At 41.7% G+C, this 20,460-nt stretch overlaps 1 protein-coding gene across 35 annotated transcripts in view; it reads left to right on the forward strand.

Annotated features, from left to right (window-relative positions):
- Window positions 1-20,460, forward strand: part of LOC128686856 (bromodomain adjacent to zinc finger domain protein 2B) — a 709,144-nt gene that overhangs the window by 326,827 nt on the left and 361,857 nt on the right. The window contains exon 1 of one of the 35 annotated variants that reach the window (XM_053774012.2): window positions 17,836-17,853. The exons of the other annotated variants lie outside the window; for them this stretch is intronic. The gene's annotated coding sequence lies outside the window, so the exon portion shown is untranslated. Of the gene's footprint in view, window positions 1-17,835; window positions 17,854-20,460 lie in introns of those variants that run through there. 35 annotated transcript variants of the gene reach the window in all.

Consider the following 20,460-nt stretch of genomic DNA (forward strand, 5'->3'; position numbering starts at 1 on the left):
CTACCAGTGCTGTAGCCACTACTGGTACAAACTACCAGTGTTGTAGCCACTACTGGTACAAACTACCAGTGTTGTTGTCGCTGCTGGTACAAACTACCCATATTGTAGTCACTACTGGTACAAACTACCAGTGTTGTAACTACTGATGCAAATTACTAGTGTTGTAGTCACTACTGGTACAAACTACCATTGTTGTAGTCACTACTGGTACAAACTACCAGTGTTGTAGTAACTACTGGTGCAAATTACTAGTGTTGTAGTCACTACTGGTACAAACTACCATCGTTGTAGTCACTACTGGTACAAACTACCAGTGTTGTAGTCACTACTGGTACAAACTACCAGTGTTATAGTCACTACTGGTACAAACTACCAGTGCTGTAGTCACTACTGGTACAAGCTACCAGTGTTGTAGTCACTGCTGGTACAAACTACCAGTGTTGTCGCTGCTGGTACAAACTACCCATATTGTAGTCACTACTGGTACAAACTACCAGTGTTGTAACTACTGATGCAAATTACTAGTGTTGTAGTCACTACTGGTACAAACTACCATTGTTGTAGTCACTACTGGTACAAACTACCAGTGTTGTAGTCACTGCTGGTACAAACTACCAGTGTTATAATCACTACTGGTACAAACTACCAGTGTTATAGTCACTACTGGTACAAACTACCAGTGCTGTAGTCACTACTGGTACAAACTACCAGTGTTGTAGTCACTGCTGGTACAAACTACCAGTGTTGTTGTCGCTGCTGGTACAAACTACCCGTATTGTAGTCACTACTGGTACAAGCTACAAGTGTTGTAGTCACTGCTGGTACAAACTACAAGTGTTGTAGTCACTGCTGGTACAAGCTACCAGTGTTGTAGTCACTACTGGTACAAACTACCAGTGTTGTAGTCACTACTGGTACAAACTACCAGTGTTGTAGTCACTGCTGGTACAAACTACAAGTGTTGTAGTCACTACTGGTACAAACTACCAGTGTTGTAGTCTGCTGGTACAAACTACCAGTGTTGTAGTCACTGCTGGTACAAACTACCAGTGTTGTAGTCACTGCTGGTACAAACTACCAGTGTTGTAGTCTGCTGGTACAAACTACCAGTGTTGTAGTCACTGCTGGCACAAACTACAAGTGTTGTAGTCACTACTGGTACAAGCCACCAGTGTTGTAGTGACTACTGGTACAAACTACAAGTGTTGTAGTCACTACTGGTACAAACTACAAGTGTTGTAGTCACTACTGGTACAAACCACCAGTGTTGTAGTGACTACTGGTACAAACTACCAGTGTTGTAGTGACTACTGGTACAAACCACCAGTGTTGTAGTCACTACTGGTACAAACCACCAGTGTTGTAGTCACTACTGGTACAAACTACAAGTGTTGTAGTCACTACTGGTACAAACCACCAGTGTTGTAGTGACTACTGGTACAAACCACCAGTGTTGTAGTCACTACTGGTACAAACCACCAGTGTTGTAGTGACTACTGGTACAAACTACTAAGGTTGTCGAGACACAAACCAGTGCTCACAACTGTCTCTTGAATACGAAAATGTGAATCAAATCCAACTTAACCATTCCTGGCGCTGAAGGCTCAGCACGGCTCCTGGAGATTCCTGTTTTCTCCACCCGTCCTGTATTCCAGGCAGGGACACTTAAAGCATTCCCGCCGCCTCTTACCCCCCTCACTCCCCCCACTTGGAACCGTCGGGAATGAGCGAGCACCCTCCCACACACCCCAGCTCTGGAGTCCTCCCACTCCTGGTGCTGCTGTGGCATTAATGCAAGGTGACTACTGCCAGAACTTCCAGAACTTGGTAGACTGGTGGCAGCGGTGGGATCCAGACGAACGTGTGTTTGTGTGTGTGTATGTGCGTTTTTTGTACGGTGCTGGGCATGAATCATGTACAACGTACGGAGCCCGCGTGTTTCATGTTAATATGCGCGTTGGTGTCTGCTGTTTGATGGTAGTGTACATGTGTAGCAGTTAAGCCCGTGTTGGTGCAGACTCTTCGTGAAGCTGTGAATATGTTGGTGCGGACTGTTGGTGATATTCCGTAGTGGTGAATACTGTACACGTGTTGGTGCGGACTGTTGGTGATATTCCGTAGTGGTGAATACTGTACACGTGTTGGTGCGGACTGTTGGTGATATTCCGTAGTGGTGAATACTGTACACGTGTTGGTGCGGACTGTTAGTAAGTACTGCACATAGGTGGGTACATATTGTTGGTGATACTGTGAGCGTATTATTAATGCATACTGTTGGTGATATGTACTGGTGCATACAGTTAGTGATACTCTGTATTGGTGCATAATACTCTTGGTGATATACCAGTGTTGGTATGTATGAGTTGTGATATTGTGTTTTTCCTTTATTATTTAACATTATTAAACATTCTCTTTATTTAGCAGTATTAAATATTATCTTTATTATTTAGCATTAAACATTCTCTTTTTATTATTTAACATTATTAACATTCCCTTTTACTTGAGCCCTTCTGCCTCTGCTTTTTATTGTTGGTTAGTTCTACAGTGTTAATGATAGTTCTACAGTGTTAATGATAGTTCTACAGTGTTAATGATAGTTCTACAGTGTTAATGATAGTTCTACAGTGTTAATGATAGTTCTACAGTGTTAATGATAGTTCTACAGTGTTAATGATAGTTCTACAATGTTAATGATAGTTCTACAATGTTAATGATAGTTCTACAGTGTTAATGATAGTTCTACAATGTTAATGATAGTTCTACAATGTTAATGATAGTTCTACAGTGTTAATGATAGTTCTACAGTGTTAATGATAGCTCTACAGTATTAATGATAGTTCTACAATGTTAATGATAGTTCTACAGTGTTAATGATAGTTCTACAATGTTAATGATAGTTCTACAATGTTAATGATAGTTCTACAGTGTTAATGATAGTTCTACAGTGTTAATGATAGTTCTACAATGTTAATGATAGTTCTACAGTGTTAATGATAGTTCTACAATGTTAATGATAGTTCTACAATGTTAATGATAGTTCTACAATGTTAATGATAGTTCTACAGTGTTAATGATAGTTCTACAGTGTTAATGATAGTTCTACAGTGTTAATGATAGTTCTACAATGTTAATGATAGTTCTACAGTGTTAATGATAGTTCTACAATGTTAATGATAGTTCTACAGTGTTAATGATAGTTCTACAGTGTTAATGATAGTTCTACAATGTTAATGATAGTTCTACAGTGTTAATGATAGTTCTACAGTGTTAATGATAGTTCTACAATGTTAATGATAGTTCTACAGTGTTAATGATAGTTCTACAGTGTTAATGATAGCTCTACAGTGTTAATGATAGTTCTACAATGTTAATGATAGTTCTACAATGTTAATGATAGTTCTACAGTGTTAATGATAGTTCTACAGTGTTAAAGATAATGGTTCTACAGTGTTATGGTGGTTCTACAGTGTTAAAGATGTGGTTAGAGGCCTACAGTGATTAGCATGATAGTTCTACAGTGTTAATGACGACAATTCTTAAGTGTTAAGGATGATAGTACTACAGTGTTAAGAATGATAGTTATAGTGAATTATCTATGCCAGTTGTAGTGAATTATCTATGCCAGTTATAGTGAATTATCTATGCCAGTTATAGTGAATTATCTATGCCAGTTATAGTGAATTATCTATGCCAGTTGTACTGAATTATCTATGCCAGTTATAGTGAATTATCTATGCCAGTTATAGTGAATTATCTATGCCAGTTGTAGTGAATTATCTATGCCAGTTATAGTGAATTATCTATGCCAGTTGTAGTGAATTATCTATGCCAGTTATTGTGAATTATCTATGCCAGTTATTGTGAATTATCTATGCCAGTTATAGTGAATTATCTATGCCAGTTATAGTGAATTATCTATGCCAGTTATAGTGAATTATCTATGCCAGTTATAGTGAATTATCTGTGCCAATTGAAGTGAATTATCTATGCTAGTTACAGTGAATTATCTATGCCAGTTGTAGTGAATTATCTATGCCAGTTATAGTGAATTATCTATGCCAGTTGTAGTGAATTATCTATGCCAGTTATTGTGAATTATCTATGCCAGTTATTGTGAATTATCTATGCCAGTTATAATGAATTATCTATGCCAGTTATAGGGAATTATCTATGCCAATTGAAGTGAATTATCTATGTCAGTTACAGTGAATTATCTATGCCAGTTGTAGTGAATTATCTATGCCAGTTATAGTGAATTATCTATGCCAATTGAAGTGAATTGTCTATGACAGTTACAGTAAATTATCTATGCCAGTTATAGTGAATTATCTATGCCAGTTATAGTGAATTATCTATGTCAGTTATAGTGAATTGTCTATGCAAATTGAAGTGAATTATCTATGCTAGTTATAGTGAATTATCTATGCAAATTGAAGTGAATTAACTATGCCAGTTATAGTGAATTATCTGTTCCAGTTATAGTGAATTATCTATGCAAATTGAAGTGAATTATCTATGCCAGTTACAGTGAATTATCTATGCCAGTTATAGTGAATTATCTATTCCAGTTATAGTGAATTATCTATGCCAGTTTTAGTGAATTATCTATGCCAGTTTTAGTGAATTATCTGTGCCAGTTATAGTGAATTATCTATGCCAGTTATAGTGAATTATCTATGTCAGTTATAGTGAATTATCTATGCAAATTGAAGTGAATTATCTATACCAATTATAGTGAATTATCTATGCCAGTTATAATGAATTATCTGTTCCAGTTATAGTGAATTATCTATGCAAATTGAAGTGAATTATCTATGCCAGTTATAGTGAATTATCTATGCAAATTGAAGTGAATTATCTATACCAATTATAGTGAATTATCTATGCCAGTTATAATGAATTATCTGTTCCAGTTATAGTGAATTATCTATGCAAATTGAAGTGAATTATCTATGCCAGTTATAGTGAATTATCTATTCCAGTTATAGTGAATTATCTATGCCAGTTTTAGTGAATTATCTATGCCAGTTACAGTGAATTATCTGCCAGTTATAGTGAATTATCTATTGGAGTTATAGTGAATTATCTATGCCAGTTTTAGTGAATTATCTATGCCAGTTATAGTCGATTATCCAGAGACAATATTAAAATAGTCAGTTTTCAGATTAAATTGAGTTATTATGGTAATTATCTGAATAATTTTTTAACATATTTCACTGTTGAATATATAAATATGGATGGTAGAAGGGGCGAGATGGGGCAGGGAAAATGGGAGAATGAGAAAAATTGGGAACAGGAGGCATGTGCAGAGAGGGAGGGAGAGAGAGAGAGAGAGAGAGAGAGAGAGAGAGAGAGAGAGAGAGAGAGAGAGAGAGAGAGAGAGAGAGAGAGAGAGAGAGAGAGAGAGAGAGAGAGAGAGAGAGAGAGAGAGAAACATGTCTACATTCATGCAGAGAGAAGTAGTCGTTAAATAGAGGCACAAACAGACCATCTGACAAACGTAGACATAAAGACAGTCATTCAGACGGAAATAAGTCATTCAGACGGAAATAGACATAAAGACAGAGGCAGAGACATAAGCACAAGTAGACATGAAGACAATAGAGGGGGAAAAAATGCATACACATAAGGATAGTAGATATACATATAGACATACTCTTGTGTAGTATGTCTGCATGTGAGTTAGTATGACAACTGTGGTGTGTCTCATTCTTGACTCAGCGTAATTAATACCTGTTGATCCTGTAGATGACTGAGGCCTGATGGACAGTAATATTTGGTACTGTGTGTGCTTACCTTGTTGCAGAGATCGAGTCACAGCTCCTCCCTCCTCCTCTTCACTGATCGCTACTAGATCACTCTTCATGCTCCGTGAGCTTTATCATACCTATGTCTGGATCCTACCTCCACTACATCACTTTCCAGACTCTTTCACTTCCTGACAACTCTGTGACTGAAGAAATACTTCCTAACATCCCTGTAATTCATTTGAGTCTCAATTTCCAATTGTGAGCCCTTGTTGCTGTGTCCCATCTCTGGACCATACTGTCTCTGTCCACCTTGTCGATTCCTATCAGTATTTTATGATATATCCCCTCCATCTCTCCTGTCCTCCAGTGTCGCCAGGTCGATTTCCCTTAACCTCTCCTCGTAGGACATGACCATTAGCTCTGGGACTAGTCTTGTTGCAAACCTTTGCACTTTCTCTAGTTTCTTTACGTGCTTGGATAGGTGTGTGTTCCAAACTGGTGCTACATACTCCAATATGGGCCTAACGTACACAGTGTATAGTGTCCTGAACGATTCTTTATTAAGATGTCGGAATGCTGTTCATAGGTTTGCTAGGCGCCCATATGCTGCAGCCGTTATTTGGTTGATGTGCGCCTCAGGAGATGTGCTGGTGTTATACTCACCCCAAGATCCTTTTCCTTGAATGAGGTTTGTAGTCTCTGGCCCCCTAGAACAGTAGGAGGCCAAGGCAAGATTATGATGAGAGTAATAGAGTGGCGGTTGACACACTGGCTGAAGTGGGCAGAAGCCCTTCATGCGAGCAGAGCAAAGCTGCTGATTATGGGTGACTTCAATCACAAGGAAATCGACTGGGAGAACCTGGAGCCACATGGGGGCCCAGAAACATGGAGGGCTAAAATGATGGAGGTGCTACTGGAAAACCTCATATACCAACACATAAAGGACACTAGCAGAGAGGAGAGGAGAGGATGAACCAGCAAGACTGGACCTAGTATTCACCTTGAGTAGTGCGCGCGTGCGCGTATGTGTGTGTGTGTGTGTGTGTGTGTGTGTGTGTGTGTGTGTGTGTGTGTGTGTGTGTGTATGTGTGTGTGTGTGTGTGTGGTAGTATGAAAGTCTAACGTCTGCAACAACATCAGTAGCAACAGCATCAGATCTAATTGCAACATCATTAATAAGAGCAGCACATCAACAGCAGCAGGATCAACAACAATAACAGCAATATCAACAGCAGCAGGATCAACAACAACAATAACAGCAACATCGAGAGCAGCAGGATCAACAACATTAACAGCAACATCAACAACAGCAGGATCAACAACAACAATATCAACAGCAGCAGGATCAAAAACAGCAGCAGGATCAACAACATCACCATTAACAGCATCAGCATAAAAAACACCAGTAGAACCAATAGCAGCATCAACATCATTATCAAGAGCAGAACCAACACCAAAATCCGCAGTAGCAGTATCAAGGCCTCCAGCAGCAGCAGCAGCAGCAGCATTGACAGGGAGCATCTCAGCACCAAGGCTTTTGTCAGTCATAAAGGCTGCTCTTGTATACGTTGGCCTGAACAAAGGCATTTTGTTAGGTCATATAAAAAGCGTAACTGTTAGTGTTTTTGTAAAATGTTTGGTAGGAAGGATAACCATTTAGTAGGAAGAATAACCATATGATAGAAAGGATAACTGTTTGGTAGGAAGGATAACTATTTAGTAGGATGGATAACTATATGATAGAAAGGATAACTGTTTGGTAGGAAGGATACCCATATGATAGAAAGGATAACAGTTTGATAAGGAGGATAACAATTTGGTAGGGAGGATACCCATTTGTTTCGACATTGGTTATATTAGCAGCGTGTTGTTACAGATAACTGGTTTCCAGAGGTAGGGCCCCGTAACAGAAACGTACTGTGTGGAGGACTCCCTGTATTAGGGCCCCGTTTTGGGGGAATGCTTGTGTAGAGGCTCTGTGTGTGGAGTACTTACGTGGTGGACCCCTGTAATGGGGAGGGACCTTTGCGGAGGAGCCCTTTGCGAGGACCCCATTGAGAGAGTGATCCCTGTGTTCTGGCCCTATGATAGGGAGACGATATCTCCTTCCTCTCTCTCTCTCTCTTTCTCTCTCTCTCTCTCTCTCTCTCTCTCTCTCTCTCTCTCTCTCTCTCTCTCTCTCTCTCTCTTTACACAGGGTTTGACAAGGTTAGGTTAAGGATCCCTAGCTTTTATGACAAGCTATTTACAGGTTAAGGATTCCTAACTTTATTGACAGGCTAAGAGCTGTTAACTACATCATCTCATTTAAAAGCATTTTCATTGTATGAAACATACAAGCAGGGAACAGGATGAAATTGGAGCCGTCTGTGGGCCAGCATTTTCATCTGATCATCTTACTTTATCTCGTTGACATCATAATGTTGTACGAATGTGTTCCAGACTCGAGTCATCCTGGGGATAAATGATCTCAGATGAAGTGATGTTCTGGAGAAGGTTACAGCCAGAGTGAAGTTGCTGCTTTCTGCCCGTCTTGTGGTATAGAAGCTTGCTTCACGCTGTTCTCGAAGTGGATCCAAGTGTGGTACTGTGACAATATTGGCCTTGTACATAACAGTAAGGCCACCCACATCCCTCCTGTGTTGAAGGCTCTCTCTCTCTCTCTCTCTCTCTGTCTCTCTCTCTCTCTCTCTCTCTCTCTCTCTCTCTCTCTCTCTCTCTCTCTCCTCTCCTCTCCTCTCCTCTCCTCTCCTCTCTCTATACCTCCCTCTCTCCCTCGTACGTCTCCCTTCTCTACTCCACTTACGGAAAGCTCTTTGTGTCTGCGTGTCTTGTGACGCCTCCAAATGTTATACTCTGAGACGTCTCTCCTCCAGCCCTGGCTAGAAGCTCCAGCCTCGCTCAGGGAAATGCCTCACCACTCTACCTCTGATAACATCTTCCTCACAATCCCTCCTCTCTTCCACACTCCGTTCTCTCATTTACACTCTCCCATGCCCACTTCCTCTCTTATTTCCACTCCTCCCTCATTTCTATCCAATATTTCCATTCCCTCTCTCACTTTCACCCCTCATTTACAATTCCCTCTTATTTTCAGTCCCTGTTTTATCTCACTATCTTATACTTCTCAGACTTCCTCTTCCACTCCTTCCCTGTCTCTTTCACTCCCTTTCCATCTCTCCCACTCCATCTCTCATTGCTCCCTACCAATCGTCCAGGCTTATACAAAGTGTATGGCATAATCAGTACATATCTTAGGGTTTATAGTTTTAACAGAGCTGCTCTGTCTGGGGTTAATACAAGGAAGGTGTTGCCTCACTAACCATGGGCACGCCACCACCACTACCAAAATCACTACCACAGTCAACCACCCCCAACACACCTGGTTGACAAGGCAAGCACAAGACAAGCCTGGCCTGCAACAAGAAAAGCTCTAGAACCCCATCAAGGGTAAAGGTCTGGTCTGGAACGATATCGTTCCAGACCATGGAGCTGAACTCTTCTCCAGACTGAGGGACTGACCACCTCAAATACTTTTTCTCCAAGGTTGACGGACTGATTACATCACATTACTATTGGTTCCTTTGTATTTATCTGAAGAAGTCTACTGTGTAGGTGATTCGCTTCATCAATAAAGATACCCAACTGTTGTACATGTGTCTTAATCTATACCATTATTGTCATACTGGAGGTGGGCGAACTTACTTTCTTCACTTCCCGTTAGAGCACTTTAGAATACTTCATCTCCACTTAATAAGTATTTTATAATTCGGGGAAATCGTATTTGTGAAAAAAATGAAGCACAGTTGCACACTCGGAAGAAGTTGATAAATTAGACAAAGTGCAACACTTGTGTATCTTTATTGAGGAAGAGCTTCACCACACACTGACTTCATCAGTCCTGTACAAAGAAGAATGGTGAACATCAGAAGGAGTTTGAGGTAATCAGTCCCTCAGCCTGGATTCGATGTAATCAGTCTATCACTATTGATCTACACTGGGAAGAAGTTGAAGGCACTGAACCTAGCGACCTTGGCGGAGAGATGAACTAGGCAAGACATAATTACCACCTAAGCGAATTTATGAGAACGTCAGGGTACACCAAGACCAAAAGAATTGTATGAGGGTTCATCAGGAGTCTTCACGCGAACTAGCAATGAAGCCGATGCTGTCAGGCTAAGGTATAACAATATATTTTGATTGACGGAGAAATAGGTAGCTTCCAGCTTTATCCCCAGTACCAGGATAACACCAGTTCTTCCAACTTTATCCCCAGCACCAGGATACCAGTGGATTCCAGCTTTATCACCAGCACCTGGATAACACCAACGCTTCTATCTTCTTTCCTCAACAGGCAGGATAACACCAACGCTTCTATCCTCCTCCAGCAGCCAGATAACACCAACGCTTATATCTTCCTCCTCCAGCAGCCAGGATAACACCAGCGCCGGCTTTTGGAGGAGCGGAGAGTTCTGTGGGGTTAGGTTAGGGATTGGGGGTAAGGAGGTAGAAGGAAAAACAAGGCCTGGTGACACTTCCTGAGCGAAATTCAGCGTTTGCTCAGGAGAGCGGAAGAACAACCCAAGCTCTGAGGGAACGACCGAAGCGCGGAGGAAACGACCGAAATGCTGAGGGAGCGACCGAAGAACTGAGGGAACGGCCCAACTTGGTACTGAGACGATCACTCGGCCAAGACGAATCCTGGACGCCTTGCAATATATTGATCCTTAACAGTCGTCCTGCACTCCCCCCTTACTCTCTTCCTCTCTCTTCGTCTCCTTTCAAATTTCATCCTTCTTTAACCTTCTCCCGTTTCTACCCCCTCTTCGTCCTCCTACATCACCCACACTATTCTTCGGTTACTGGTAGTGTTTACATAATTTTACCAGACGTGTAGGGAAGCTCTTAACCCGTAGTATTATACAGCGCGTGGAAAATAGATACTTGTGCTTTATTCGAGATACCTTTATACCTTTGATGAGTTTAGAGAGTCTTTCTACTCCCGGAGTCCGGTCATGGGCCAGGCTCGTCTGGTGCTTGCCTGGTCAGTCAGGCTGTTGCTGCTGAAGGCCCGCCGCCCCACATATCCATCACAGCCTGGTTGATCTGGCACCTGGTGAAGATACTTCCTTGGATCAAGAGCCCTTCACCAGCATCAAGGAACCCCACTAGAAGGATGGCGAGAATGCAGTATTCGGAGATTGACGAGGAACTCAGGGATGAGAGGATATGAGTGTCACATCCTACATGTTGGAAAGAATCTTAAGAAGCAAGATTACCAGCCACTTGCCATACCAGCAGTTGCGCAACCCAGACAAACGTGGGTTCACAGCTCCACAATTTCTCGCATAACACTAATTCCTGGAGAGTAAGAGGCTCGGCGGATGGTGCACAATACTTCCAAAGAAAAGCACGAGTGTAGCAAGTGCACTAAAATGCACCTGAATAAGTATAAAGGGACCAAGACTCTTCAAAACCCGCCCTTCATACATCAGGTCACTATCTGTCTTCAAGGGGGAACTGAGCTGTGCTGCCCACGTTGACCTATGTGCAGAGAGAGAGTCAAAAGCCTGGTTGATGAGGCCATCAACCAGGAGGCCTGATCTTGTACAGGGCCGATGGAACGTCGACCCCCGGAACACCCTCCACGTAGACAAGATACGCCTAACCTACTGTGTATATGGTGCATATGTCTCTGAAGGTATAAAATTAATATGTCTACCTATGCGGGGTCTACCTGTAGTCAATTTCGGTGGTTACTATCCCGCCGCCCGATTCCTCATCAGGTCTCCCAGGTTGGTGACCTGATGGACCAGGCTCCCAGCTGTCTTGAAATGAGGTTAAATAAATGGTTTAGAAAACCGACAAATTGATAAATGAGACACTTGCTCGACATTTTTGTATATTCTGGAAAAGTTTCGCATTCGTTTCTTCACATTCGCTTTTTCATTCGCATTCACTTCTTCACTCCAGTGCAGAGAAAGGTGGAAGACGAGAAGTTTGAGGTAATCACTCCCTCAAACTCCTCATCTTCCACCTTTCTCTGCAATGGACTGAAGAAGCCACTGGCTGGCGAAACATTGAAAAGCTAGCAGCAGTAACTGAGAGATGCTGAAGCACTGGTACATAGCACCAGTGGGCCAATGGAGGCTGAGTCATTGAGAGATTTGCCACCTAAGACAAGGCCAGCATCAGGAGACACTCTTCTGTTTCCTGACGAATAAAACGCTACAAACATGACTGATAGTTGGTATATCAATGGTATACAATACCGACAGGATGAAAAATTAGACACCTGCAACATCTGGGTATCTTTACTAGTAGACATTTCGCCACCCAGTGGCTTTACCAATACAAGAACATAATCTAGAGACTGAGTGATAGGTACTGTTGATATGCTAGGTGCCTTACCTACCTTTGATATACTTTTGATGAGTTCCGTAAGTCTTCCTACTCCAGGAGCCCGGCCATGGGCCAGGTTCGTCTGGTGCTAGCCTGGTCAGCCAGACGGTGTATGTACTTACTTAGTTGTACTTAAATATTTATGTTGGCAATATGTACAGTGTGTGTGAGCGCGCATGCATAGGTATTAATGTGTGGACGGGTTTTCGCTTTCCTTGTTTGGACAAACTTCATATATCACACTGATTCATGGCCGCTATATTCTTAAAGTGATTTGAGTTCAAAATATTTCACCAAGAGGAGAGGCAAAAATATGAAAACGTGATTTATACTCGGGTTAAAATCCTGACAGCCTCCTTAATCTCTCCGGGAAAATTTACCTCACATGACCACCGCCACCGTACACGTTTTATGTATTTTTTAGAGTAATAACCCCCCATTTGTTGCCCATTTTTTATAATCTCTCGTTCCTGCGTATGTATACATCAGTGTATGTTAACCTAGTGCTGAAATATTTGTTATATACTGTGTCTAGGGCTTACGGAAATCTCAAGGTGCTACGAAAACGCTACCCCCCCTCCCCCCAAAAATAGCAGTCGCATTTTATAACGTACATTGAATTACTTAAAATAATGCACTGGAAAACGTATAAAGGAGGATGACAAAGTTGATCCCACGTATCAGAAATCTTCCCTATGAAGATAGACTGAGGGCCTTGAATCTGCACTCTCTAGAAAGGCGTAGAATTAGGAGGGATATAATTGAGGTGTATAAATGGAAAACAGGAATAAATAAAGGGGATGCAAATAGAGTGCTAAAAATATCTAGGCTAGACAGGACTCGCAGCAATGGCTTTAAGTTGGAAAAAATTCAGATTCAGGAAGGATATAGGAAAGCACTGGTTTGGTAATAGAGTTGTGTATGAGTGAAACAAATTCCCGAGTACAGTCATGGAAGCTAAAACGTTGTGTAGTTTTAAAAATAAGTAGGATAAATACATGAGTGGGTGTAAGTTGGACCTGACTAGCTTGTGCTACTAGGTCAGATGCCGTGCTCCTTCCTTTAGTGAATGTGACTTGATCTGACTAGGTTAAGACGTTGGCTTAAGCCAGCAGTAAAATTGGACCTGCCTCGCATGGGCCAGTAGGCCTGCTGCAGTGTTCCTTCTTATGTTCTTAATACATTTTGTTAGACTACAGTTACTATGTGACATTATACATTGTGAATTATTATGTGAGCAAATTACCTGCAGGAGGTTTACAGGGTATTACCTGAATTATCTGCAAATAATTTGGGTGAGATAAGTGGGACTTAAGTCACAGTAGGTCGCAGGACTGTAACTCCCTCGATGCCCACTTCATCACCACTCACACAAAAAGCTAGACCTGATATTAAATTAATAATTACAATATTAAAACCAGCTACTCTGGTAAATTTAAGTTGTGGACTGTATAATTAGGCTGGGTACACAGAAATTCGTATTACGACTTACCATTTAATTACTGTACATGGATCACACCACAACACTTGAGTGACACCTAGACCCTACACTGGTCAGTTAGAGATCTAAATGAAAGGACTATTGGCACACTTCCCTGTGAGTGATGATCGTATCCCTTATCTTCAGCAGGGGACATTTAAACGGGTTTCTATTACAAATTCAGGCCGAAAAAATCCCAATTTGGCCACGAAGACGCCGGATTATTAACTGAATTTCCCACGACAACCAGTGTTCACAAATTACAAATGGCGTCTTCTTTTCCGATGTCACTCAGCAGCTGTTCTGCGCCCCCCTCACTTGAAATTTCTTGAAAGGCTCAAATCAGCAGCTGTTCTACACCCCCCTCACTCGAAATTTCTCGAAAAGGTATCATATTTCATTACACAATTATTGTGTATTCAAATATACACATGCTGAATTTAGGAAAATTCAAAATTTTACACACACACACACACACACACACACACACACACACACACACACACACACACACACACACACACACACACACACACACACACACACACACACACACACACATTAGTATATATATATATATATATATATATATATATATATATATATATATATATATATATATATATATATGTAGAGAGAGAGAGAGATATGCCGAATAGGTTGAAGATATATTTTTTTCAATTATGTTAATGTAAAAATTAATAAAATTGTACCAAAAAAAACTTAGAAAACTTACCTAATCTTATAACAAGCACAATTTAATTTAGCCTAATCCAACTAAATATATTTTACATAAGTTTACAATAATTTAATAATAAACAAACACAATGAAATATATTTTTTCGTTAGGTTCAGAATGATTTTTTGCAAAATTATTGCATAACAAATTTTCGCTTCCCTTATTCGGCAAGAAGAGCGTTGCTATTTAAGCCAAAATCGCAAGTTTTACATATTCGATATATATATATATATATATATATATATATATATATATATATATATATATATATATATATATATATATATACAGACACACACACACACACACACACACACACACACACACACACACACACACACACACACACACACACACACACACGAGTACGGTGTTGCGTTTTAATAAATGAAATAAGGTTCTTCTTTACTATTATTTTAAGTGTGTTAAAGTGTTGTGAAACATAGTATAATATAGCAAATTACGAGTAACAGACAAATTAGGAAAGTAATACACGTCACAGAACCAGACTTTTATTAGACAACATTTCACCCGATTTCATTAAGTGTACGATAAAGCCATATTTTTCGGGCGAAACGTCGTGTAGAGGAGTGGGGGGGCTCACTCTGCTACGTGTGTTGTATACGACAGCAATAATTACATGGTTATACCTATGGTAGCAGTTTTTACACATGTAAAATATTTCCCTTTGTGTTAAAACCTCAGCGATGTATTGTTTGTTCCAGGGGCACTAATGTGTGTGTGTGTGTGTGTGTGTGTGTGTGTGTGTGTGTGTGTGTGTGTGTGTGTGTGTGTGTGTACTCACCTAGTTGTATTCACCTAGTTGAGGTTGCAGGGGTCGAGTCCAAGCTCCTGGCCCCGCCTCTTCACTGATCGCTACTAGGTCACTCTCCCTGAGCCGTGAGCTTTATCGTACCTCTGCTTAAAGCTATGTATGGATCCTGCCTCCACTACATCGCTTCCGAAACTATTCCACTTACTGACTACTCTGTGGCTGAAGAAATACTTCCTAACATCCCTGTGATTCATCTGTGTCTTCAGCTTCCAACTGTGTCCCCTTGTTACTGTGTCCAATCTCTGGAACATCCTGTCTTTGTCCACCTTGTCAATTCCTCTCAGTATTTTGTAAGTCGTTATCATGTCCCCCCTATCTCTCCTGTCCTCCAGTGTCGTCAGGTTCATTTCCCTTAACCTCTCCTCGTAGGACATACCTCTTAGCTCTGGGACTAGTCTTGTTGCAAACCTTTGCACTTTCTCTAGTTTTTTTACGTGCTTGGCTAGGTGTGGGTTCCAAACTGGTGCCGCATACTCCAATATGGGCCTAACGTACACGGTGTACAGGGTCCTGAATGATTCCTTATTAAGATGTCGGAATGCTGTTCTGAGGTTTGCTAGGCGCCCATATGCTGCAGCAGTTATTTGGTTGATGTGCGCTTCAGGAGATGTGCCTGGTGTTATATTCACCCCAAGATCTTTTTCCTTGAGTGAGGTTTGTAGTCTCTGGCCCCCTAGACTGTACTCCGTCTGCGGTCTTCTTTGCCCTTCCCCAATCTTCATGACTTTGCACTTGGTGGGATTGAACTCCAGGAGCCAATTGCTGGACCAGGTCTGCAGCCTGTCCAGATCCCTTTGTAGTTCTGCCTGTGTGTGTGTGTGTGTGTGTGTGTGTGTGTGTGTGTGTGTGTGTGTGTGTGTGTGTGTGTGTGTGTGTGTGTGTGTGTGTGTGTGTACTCACCTAGTTGTACTCACCTAGTTGAGGTTGCGGGGGTCGAGTCCGAGCTCCTGGCCCCGCCTCTTCACTGATCGCTACTGGGTCACTCTCCCTGAGCCGTGAGCTTTATCATACCTCTGCTTAAAGCTATGTATGGATCCTGCCTCCACTACATCGCTTCCCAAACTATTCCACTTACTGACTACTCTATGGCTGAAGAAATACTTCCTAACATCCCTGTGATTCATCTGTGTCTTCAGCTTCCAACTGTGTCCCCTTGTTACTGTGTCCAATCTCTGGAACATCCTGTCTTTGTCCACCTTGTCAATTCCTCTCAGTATTTTGTATGTCGTTATCGTGTCCCCCCTATCTCTCCTGTCCTCCAGTGTCGTCAGGTTGATTTCCCTTAACCTCTCCTCGTAGGACATACCTCTTAGCTCTGGGACTAGTCTTGTTGCAAACCTTTGCACTTTCTCTAGTTTCTTCACGTGCTTGGCTAGGTGTGGGTTCCAAACTGGTGCCGCATACTCCAATATGGGCCTAACATACACGGTGTACAGGGTCCTGAATGATTCCTTATTAAGATGTGTGTGTGTGTGTGTGTGTGTGTGTGTGTGTGTGTGTGTGTGTGTGTGCTCTTTGAGTGTACGTTATCGTATATGAATACATGTGTATTGATGCATGAGTGTGCGTGTGTGCGGTTACATGAGTAAGAGTATGTTGTGGGGGTGTGTGTGTGTTTTTATATATCCTGGCTGGGAGTGGCCGTGCGTGTGTTCTTATGTACGTTCCTATGTCTTGCATCATAAGTGCATATATGAAAATATGTCTCACAACCAGATCATATACTGCCAGTATATATCTGCACACTGCTCCACTAGTAGCTACCTATAATAGTTATCAGATTTTTCTTAATCCTTTCGATAATTGTGTAAAACTCCAGCATAACCATATATATTTACCTACTACTAATTCTTATTCGACCTATACTCTCAGGTCTTGAAATAGTCATTCTTGTGGGTTTAGTGGTAGGTACTGTCTAAATCACCTTATTCGGTGAAGCTAACCATAGTCTAGTATTACACAGGCACGTAGGTATTAGGTTTGTCAGGAAACAAGTTTTCCCGACGTGTAGTCCAGTATTACACAGGTAGGTATGTATTAGGTTTTTTCAGGAAACAGAAGTGTTTCCTGACTCGGGTCGTAGTCGTATGATGACCCACAGCTGGAGCTTTTGGTCATTAGACGAGAATATATCTCTGCCCTTGAGATCATAAATATCCTGGCTTCATCTGATGTTACTGTATATGAATATTGCTTCTAGACTCCTGGCAGGGTTTCCACTGGTCCATCTGATTCTCACTAGGTTACCTGGAGTCGCCTCCGGTGGTTATCGCCCCCCTCCTACACAGCCCTCTCTGGGATCGGACCACGGGGGCTGTGAGTGCTCTCCCCCTGCAATCCAGTGTATACACCACAACCTGGCTGGCTGATCAGGAACTGTTTTGAGAATTTATCGAGTTCAGTCTTAAAGATCACTAGAGATCTGTTGGTACTATCACACATACACGAGTTCTCTCTCTGTGTACTCATCGTTTCCCTACTTTTCATTGAGGTATCCTGCATTGTTTGCCAAGCATTTTGTGTTCATAACTAGTAATTTCGGTGTGCAAGTTTTTGGACCAATCCCTCTTAAGAAAATGAAACGCTATAAAGCTAGCTGAGAGTACCAGGACAGGTAACACTATCAGCACAACTCTGCCCCCAAAAGGTAAGCGAGTTGCGTGTGTGTGTGTGTGTGTGTGTGTGTGTGTGTGTGTGTGTGTGTGTGTGTGTGTGTGTGTGTGTGTGTGTGTGTGTGTGTGTGTGTGTGTGTGTTTGTAGTTATCCAGGAAAATTTCTATAAAGCCTACTAACTCGTCCACCTTTTCTCTATTTCTTTCTCTCTCTCCCTCCTTTTCTCTCTTTCACACACACACACACACACACACACACACACACACACACACACACACACACACACACACACACACACACACACACACACACACACCATCAATCACTCTAGTCGCAAAAATCATCTAAAGGTAGCAATAATAAATCTTAAGAATAAGCGTTTGTAAGTGATTAAAATTGCACGAGTGGGAGTCTGCAGCAAGAAAAAAATTGTGTTTAATGCTCATGGCTCTTTTGTAGCATAGTTATATTGTGTGTTAGATGCGTAGTTATATTGTGTTAGTAGCGTGGTTATATTGTGTTAGCGTGGCTATGTTGTGAGTTAGTAGCGTATATTAGTAGCGTAGCTACATAGTGAGTAGCATAGCTATACGGTGTAATAGCGTAGTTATAGTCTGTGATTGTGGCGTAGTTAGTGTAGTGGCATATTTACTACGTAGTGGTGTAGTGTAGTGGCATATTTACTATGTAGTGGTGTACAGTGTAGTGGCATATTTACTATGTAGTGGTGTACAGTGTAGTGGCATATTTACTATGTAGTGGTGTACAGTGTAGTGGCATATTTACTATGTAGTGGTGTACAGTGTAGTGGCATATTTACTGTGTAGTGGTGTACAGTGTAGTGGCATATTTACTATGTAGTGGTGTACAGTGTAGTGGCATATTTACTGTGTAGTGGTGTACAGTGTAGTGGCATATTTACTGTGTAGTGGTGTACAGTGTAGTGGCATATTTACTATGTAGTGGTGTACAGTGTAGTGGCATATTTACTACGTAGTGGTGTAGTGTAGTGGCATATTTACTGTGTAGTGGTGTACAGTGTAGTGGCATATTTACTGTGTAGTGGTGTACAGTGTAGTGGCATATTTACTACGTAGTGGTGTACAGTGTAGTGGCATATTTACTACGTAGTGGTGTAGTGTAGTGGCATATTTACTATGTAGTGGTGTACAGTGTAGTGGCATATTTACTATGTAGTGGTGTACAGTGTAGTGGCATATTTACTGTGTAGTGGTGTACAGTGTAGTGGCATAGTTACTGTGTAGTGGTGTACAGTGTAGTGGCATATTTACTATGTAGTGGTGTACAGTGTAGTGGCATAGTTACTGTGTAGTGGTGTACAGTGTAGTGGCATAGTTACTGTGTATGGAGTGGCGAGCTTCCTCTTTCAACCACCCGGCTACCGACCAACAGCTGTTCTCACTTCATGACTATATACATACTTCCCCCCCTCCTCCCCCCCCTCTCTCTCTCTCTCTCTCTCTCTCTCTCTCTCTCTCTCTCTCTCTCTCTCTCTCTCTCTCTCTCTCTCTCTCTCTCTCTCTCTCTCTCTCTCTCTCTCTCTCTCTCTCTCTCTCTCTCTCTCTCTCCTTCCCTTCCATTCCTGCTCTCTATCCTTCCCTCCCCCTCCTACCTTACTCCCTCCCTCACTCAAACTACTCACTTCATTTCTTTTAAAGTCTCATTTGCCATACATAGTTTATCCGCCTTTATCGGAACACAAAACATATATATTGCATATCTCAAGGCTCATTCATATAAAATATAAGACGTTCGCAGTTAGGGATAAAAGCGAGTAATAATTATAAAAAATAGCACGAAATGTAATCCCAGCTTAAGCAGATGGGTGGCAAGTCATGATGGAATGGAGCGCTGGGGTTTAAAATTATTCCCCCCAAGTTGAGAGTGGATCTATTTATATTCTGGGCTAGCACGCGCGGCCTGTGCACTCCCCTTAGAGTGGGCAGCTCCTCCTCCCCAGGCACGTTAGTTATATAGTCTTCTACAGTCTCCTACCTCACGCTGACACATCCTATTATTTTTGTGTGTGCAACCCTTCCTGTGTGTTGCAATATGACTGGGAAATATAGCATTTATTCCTTCAGTGGAACTATGGTATAGAAATAGAATAGTGTAGTTACACAATGGGGATGTTCCCCACAATGCAGGATAGGTTGGGTTAAGTAAGGTTTGTCAAGGAGACAGCACAAGCACAATGCATTTATATAGAATAATGTAGCAGCACCCTGTGTTTGTTCCCACAATGCAATTATATAGAATAGTGTAGCAGCACCCTGTGTTTGTTCCCACAATGCAATTATATAGAATAGTGTAGCAGCACCCTGTGTTTGTTCCCACAATGCAGTTATATAGAATAATGTATCAGCACCCTGTGTGTTCCTACATGCAGTTATATATAATAGTGAAGCTGCACCTTGTGCGTGTTGCCACAGTACAATTATAGAATAGTGTAGCAGCACCCTGTGTGTGTTCCCACAATGCAGTTATACAGGCTGTAGCAGGACCCAGTGCGTGTTCCACTTATGCAGTTAAATATATACAGTGTAGCAGCACCCTGTTCATGTTTCCACTATGCAGTTATATGGGAGGCCTGGTCATGGACCGGGCCACGGGGCGTTGA

This window comes from Cherax quadricarinatus, chromosome 7, assembly GCF_038502225.1.
Source record: "Cherax quadricarinatus isolate ZL_2023a chromosome 7, ASM3850222v1, whole genome shotgun sequence".
In the NCBI taxonomy this organism is placed as follows: Eukaryota; Metazoa; Arthropoda; class Malacostraca; order Decapoda; family Parastacidae; genus Cherax; species Cherax quadricarinatus.